The sequence below is a fragment of the Mesoplodon mirus genome, assembly GCF_964341445.2.
Source record: "Mesoplodon mirus genome assembly, contig: SUPER_3_unloc_12, whole genome shotgun sequence".
NCBI classification, from domain to species: domain Eukaryota; kingdom Metazoa; phylum Chordata; class Mammalia; order Artiodactyla; family Ziphiidae; genus Mesoplodon; species Mesoplodon mirus.
The window spans coordinates 354,534-360,056 of NW_028295642.1; positions in this window are offsets into that span (position 1 = coordinate 354,534).

Genomic DNA, 5,523 nt, shown 5'->3' on the forward strand with positions numbered 1-5,523 from the left:
TGACAGTGCCCATGGGGACATTGCTTAATGTGATAGTCCTTGTGGTGACATTGTGCATGGTGACATTGCCCACCATGACAGTGCTCTTGTTGACAGTGCTCATGGTGATAGTGCCAATGTTGGAAGTGCCCATCGTGAAAGTGTCCATGGTGACAGTTCTTATGATGAGAGTGGTCAGAGTGGCAGTGCTCATGGTGAAAGTGCCCATGGTGACAGAGCCCACGGTGACAGTGTCCATAGTTATAGTGTCCATGGTGACAGTACTAACAGTGAAATTGTCCATGGGGACACTGCCCATGGTGAAAGTGCCCATGGTCACAACACTCACGGTGATAGTGCTCACGGTGAGAGTGGCCATGGTGACAGTGACCACGGTGACAGTTCTAATGGTGATACTGCCCATGATGACAGTGCTCATGGTGACAGTCCACATTGTACCAGTGCCCAAGGTGACAGTGCTCATGGTGACAGTGCCCAAAGTCACAATACCCATGGTGACAGTGCCCGGGCTGACAGTTCTCAAGGTGATAGTGCCCATGGTGACAGTGCACATGGTGATACAGAGAATGGGGACAGTGCTTATGGTGACAGTGGTCATGGTTGCAGTACCCGTGGTGATAGTGCTGAAACTGACAGTGCCCTGGGGGATAGTGCCCATGGTGAGTGTGCTCGTGTTAATTGTGTCCATGGTGGCAGTTCCCATTGTGAAAGTGCTCATGATGACAGTGCCCATGTGGGTAGTTCCCATGGTGACAGTGCTCATGGTGATAGTGACCATGTTAAGAGTGCACATGGTGGCTGTGCCCTTGGTGACAGTGCCCATGATGACAGTATTCATGGTGACAGTGCTCACGGTGATAATGCCCATGGTGGCAGTGCACATGGTGGTAGTGCACATGGTGGCAGTGAAAAATGGGGACAGTTCCCATGCTGACAGTTCTCATTGTGACAATGCACACGGTCACAACCGATGCTGACACTGCTCATGGTAGCTGTACCCTTGGTGACAGTGCTCAGAGTGATAGTGCCCATGGTGGCAGTGTCCATGGTGACACTGCCCATGGTGACAATGCCCATGATGACAGTGCCCATGGAGTCAGTGCCCACGGAGCCATTGCCTATGGTAACAGTGCTCACAGTGACAGTACCCATGGTAACAGTGACCATGGTGAGAGTGCTCATGGTGATAGTGTCTATGGTGACAGATCACACTGTGACAGTCCGCATTGTGCCAGTACCAATAGTGACAGTGCCCATGGTGACATTGACCACGGTGAGAGTGATCACGGTGCTAGTGCTCACAGTAATAGTGCTCATGGTGACAGTGCCGACATTGAAGGTGCTCACGGTGACAGTGCCTCTGGTGATAGTGCCCATGGTGAGAGTCCGCCCATTGATAGTGCCCATGGTGGCAGTTCCCATTGTGAAAATGCTCATGATGACATTGCCCATGTTGGTAGTCCCCATGGTGACAGTGCTCACGGTGATAGTGACCTTGGTAACTGTGCACATGGTGGCCGTGCCCTTGGTGACAGTGCCAATGATGACAGTACTCATGGTGACAGTTCTCACGGTGATAGTGCCCATGGTGATATTGCACATGGTGGCAGTGAAAAATGGTGACAGTGCCCATGTTGACAGTTCTCATGGTGACAGTGCACACGGTGACAACCCATGCAGACAGTACTCACGGTGACAGTTCTCATGGTTGCAGTACCCATGGTGACAGTGCTCACAGTGATACTGCCCATGGTGGCAGTGCCCATGGTGACAGTGCCCATGGTGACACTGCCCATGATGACAGTGCCCATGGTGAAAGTTCCCACGGCGCCATTGCCTATGGTGACAGTGCTCATGGTAACAGTGCCCATGGTGACACTGACCATGGTGAGAGTGCTCACACTGATAGTGCCCATGGTGACAGGGCTCATGGTGCCAGTCCGCATTGTGCCAGTACCCATGGCGACAGTGCTCATGGTGACACTGACCACAGTGAGAGTGCTCACTGTGATAGAGCTCACGGTAATAGTGCTCATGGTGACAGTGCAAATGGTGACAATACCCATGGTGACAGTACTCATGTTGAAAATACCCATGGTGGCAGTTCTCATGGTGACAGTGCTCATAATAGCAGTGCCCAAGGTGGCAGTCCTCGTGGTGACAGTGCTAATGGTGACAGTGCTCTTGGTGGCAGTTCCATGGGGACAGTACCGATGGTGACCCTGTGCATTGTTACAGTGCCCATGGTAACCGTGCTCACGGTGGTAGTGCACATCGTGACAGTGCCCATGGTGGCAGTTCACCTGGTGACAGTGCTAAATCGTGACAGTGCACATGCTGACAGTGCTCACGGTGATAGTGCCCATGGTGACAGTGCCCACGGTGATAATGGGTATTATTACAGTGTTCATCTTGACAGAGCCCAAGGTGGCAGTGGCCATGGTGACAGTGCCCACAATGACAGTGCCCATGGTAACAGTGCCGACAGTGACAGTGCCCATGGTGACACTTCTCACAGTGAATGTGCCCATGGGGACAGTTACCATGATGAGATTTCTCACGGTGATAGTGCCCGTTGTGACAGTGCTCACACTGACAATGCCCATGGTGCCACTGCCCATAGAGACATTCCGCACGGTCACTTTTCTCACGGTGAAAGTACCTATGGTGACACTGCACCTGGTGGCAGTGCAAAATGGTGACAGTGCCCATGGTGACATTGCTCATAGTGACTTTGCTTACAGTGATAGTCCTTACGGTGACAGTGTGCACAGTGACACTGCACACAGTTGCAGTGTTCATGGTGACAGTGTTCACGGTGATACTTTCCATGGTGATAGTGCCCATGGTGACACTGCACATGGTGGCAGTGAAAAATGGTGACAGTGCCCCTGTTGTCAGTTCTCATGGTGACCGTGCACATGGTGACAACCCGTGCAGACTGTACTCATGGTGACAATACTCACGGTGACAGTTCTCATGTTTGCAGTATCCATGGTGACGGTGCTCACAGTGATAGTGCCCATGGTGAGAGTGCCCATGATGACAGGGCCCATGGTGCCATTGCCTATGGTGACAGTGCTCATGGTAACAGTGCCCAAGGTGACAGTGACCATGGTGAGAGTGCTCACACTGATGGTGCCCATGGTGACAGTGCTCATGGTGTCTGTCTACATTGTGCCAGTACCCATGGCAACAGTGCTCATGGTGACAGGGACCACAGTGAGAGAGCTCACGGTGAGAGTGCTCACGGTAATAGTGCTCATGGTGACAGTGCAAATGGTGACAATACCATGGTGACAGTACTCATGTTGAAAATACCCATGGTGGCAGTTCTCATAGCGACAGATCTCATGGTGACATTGCTCATAATAGCAGTGCCCAGGTGCCAGTGCTCGTGGTGACGGTGCTAATGGTGACAGTGCTCTTGGTGGCAGTTCCCATCGGGACAATACTGATGGTGACACTGTGCATTGTTACAGTGCCCATGGTAACCGTGTTCACGGTGATAGTGCACATCGTGACAGTGCCCATGGTGGTAGTTCACCTGGTGACAGTGCTAAATAGTGACAGTGCACATGCTGACAGTGCTCACGGTGATAGTGCCCATGGTGACAGTGCACACGGTCATAATGGGCATTGTTACAGAGTTCATGGTGACAGCACACGGTGGCAGTGGCCATGGAGACAGTGCCCACAATGACAGTGCCCATGGTGACAGTGCCGACAGTGACAGTGCCCATGGTGACACTTCTCATGGTGACAGTGCCCATGGGGACAGTTAGCATGGTGAGATTTCTAACGGTGATAGTGCCCGTTGTGCCAGTGCTCACAGTAACAATGCCCATGGGGCCAGTGCCCATAGAGTCATTCCGCACGGTCACATTTCTCACGGTGAAAGTGCCTATGGTGATATTAACCATGGTGACACTGCACATGGTGGCAGAGCAAAATGGTGACAGTGCCCATGGTGACATTGCTCATGGTGACTTTGCTTACGGTGATAGTCCTTACAGTGACAGTACGCATGGTGACACTGCACACAGTGACAGTGTTCATGGTGAAAGTGTTCACGGTGATAGTTCCCATGGTGAGATTGTCCTGGTAACAGTGCCCATAGTCACAATTCTCATGGTGTAGTGCTCACAGTGACAGTGCCCATGGTGTCATGCCCATGGTGACAGTGCTCATGTTGGCAGAGCCATAAATAAGAGTGCTCATTGTGGCAGTGCTCATGGTGTCCGTGCTCATGGTGACAGTGCCCATGATTACAGTGTTTATGGTGATAGATGTCACGGTGTCAGTGCCCACGCGGAGAGTGCCAAGGCTGACAAAGCCCAGGGTGATACTTCCCATTGTGACAGTGCCCACGGTGACAGTGCCCATGGTGACAGCACCCAGTGTGACAAGGCGCATGGTGACAGTGCTCACGGTGACAGTGCCCATGGTGATAGTGCCGATGGTGAGAGTGCCAATAGTGACAGTGCTCATGGTGAAACTGCCCACAGAGACATCGCCCATGGTGATAGTGTTCATGGTGACAACCCCACGGTGACAGTGCCAATGTTGATAGTCCCAGTGGTGACAGGTCTTACATTGAATGTGACCATGGTGTCTGTGCTCATGGTGACAGTGCTCAAGGTTATAGTCTCCATGTTGACAGTGCCGATGGTGACAATTCTCACGGTGACAGGGCCTATGGTGAAAATTCTCATAGTGACAGTGTTCACGGTGACAGTGCCCATGGTGCTATTACCCATGGTGACAGTTCTCATAGTGAAACTGCCCATGGTGACACTGCCCATGGTGGCAGTGCAAAATGGTGACAGTGCCCATGGTGATATTGCTCATGGTGACATTGCTTATGGTGATAGTGTGTATGGTGAAACTGCACACAGTGACATTGCTCATGGTGACAGTGTTCATGGCGTTAGTTCCTATGGTGAATGTGACCATGGGGACAGTGCCCATAGTCACAATTCTCATGGTGTAGTGCTCACGGTGAGAGTGCCCATGGTGACAATACACAGGGTGACAGTATTCATGGTGACATTGCTCATGGTGAGAGTGCCCATGTTCACAACTGTCACGGTGATAGTTCCCATGGTGACAATACCCAGGGTAACAGAGCTGATGGTAAAAGTGTTCACGGTGACAGTGCCCATGGTGACAGTACCTAAGGTGACAATTCCCATGGTGAGACTGCTCATAGACAGTGCCCATGGTGACAATACCCAGCGTGTCCTGTCCATGGTGACAGTGATCATGGTGACACATCTCATGAGGACAGTGCCATAAGTGACAGTGCTCATTGTGGCAGTGCTCATGGTGACAGTGCCCATGGTGACAGTGCCTATGGTGATAGATATCATGGTGGCTGTGCCCAGGGAGACATTGCCCACGCTGACAAGACCCATGGTGATACTTCCCATTGTGACAGTGCCATCGGTGGCAGAGCCCATGGTGACAGTGCCCAAGATCACAGAGCCCATGGTGAGAGTGCTAACGGTGACTGTGCCCATG